A 1,245-nucleotide genomic window follows, 5' to 3' on the forward strand; every position below is an offset into this window, starting at 1 on the left:
TGTCCAACAAGTGGCATCAGAGCCTAATTCATATTTAAGGACTAATTGTCTCAAGAGAAATATGATTTTCGATAAGAGATCTTTTTTAAACACACCGTCACTTTTTAATAATAGTAGATTTGATATTTGGCAAGCTAAATTTAGAATATTTTTACAAAGCATAAATAATGAATAATGAGAAACAATAGTCAATGGTCCAAATATCTCTGATCAAGTAACTAATGATGAAATAGTAGATAAACCCATTTCTCTTTGTACCGAAGAGAAAAAGAAAGAGACTAAGAGTATAAATATTAAATATATGAGAAGACTAAACTACTCTTAGTGAGATACAATAAAAATTATATAATAATAATAATATTAATAATATTAGATGACAATTTAAATTATAATAGTACATTATTAATATAAATTATTTTTTTCTCAATTAGACCAAACTCATAAGATGGCATAAATAGTAAAGTAGTTGTTATTCAAATAAAAAATGATCCTGTAATGTGATTTTTATAATTTAGTTTCTGTTTATAAATACAAATTAATATATAGTTGGAATGGTTATATTCAATTGAAATGGTTAAAAATGTTTGTTTTACATTACAAAATAAATAATAAACCAATTAGAAATTCTTCCATTGGCCAGAACATGCGGTCAATACACATTCGTTAGTTTTTTCTAATGAATTGAAAAAATAAAAATACTTAACTGCGTTTGCCGGGAGTCGAACCCGGGTCTATTGCTTGGAAGGCAATTATCCTGACCGTTGGACTACAAACGCGCGCATGTTCCAATTCACTGTTTTCGTTTATTCGAATATATCTTTAATCTCCAAATATTCACATGTGTTGTATAATACCTTTGTAGCTGCCATTATTTTCACCATTGGATCTTTTAGCTTCTATATATTAACCAAGCAAAACCCATAGAATAACTTGTTATAATTTTCTTTGCTTTCAAATCTATTGGCTTGTGTAATTTTAACCATAAATGTATGAGCTCTTATTTTTCTCTCGGGTCATATAATTTATGTGTACATGGAATCATTGTCTAAATTTTATTAATTGGTATCTTAAAAATGCTAAGTTTTAAAAATACTAAATATTTTAGATCTTTAGTGTTTTATACTAAATATTTTAGAAATTTAAAATTGCTTAAATATTAATTTTAAAGTTTAATTTATTTTATCACTAAAGTGTGTCAATGTAAAGTTTGAGATTATTTAAAAATAATTTTTTGAGATTAATTTT

The 1,245-nt window shown here is 25.3% G+C and overlaps 1 non-coding gene across 1 annotated transcript; it reads right to left on the reverse strand.

The window, feature by feature from the left end:
* Nucleotides 1-704: 704 nt before the first annotated feature.
* On the reverse strand, nt 705-776 carry TRNAG-UCC (transfer RNA glycine (anticodon UCC)). The gene has a single exon. It is a non-coding gene; the product is annotated as a tRNA-Gly (tRNA).
* Nucleotides 777-1,245: the final 469 nt, after the last annotated feature.

Source organism: Lathyrus oleraceus, chromosome 5 (genome assembly GCF_024323335.1).
Source record: "Lathyrus oleraceus cultivar Zhongwan6 chromosome 5, CAAS_Psat_ZW6_1.0, whole genome shotgun sequence".
NCBI classification, from domain to species: Eukaryota; Viridiplantae; Streptophyta; class Magnoliopsida; order Fabales; family Fabaceae; genus Lathyrus; species Lathyrus oleraceus.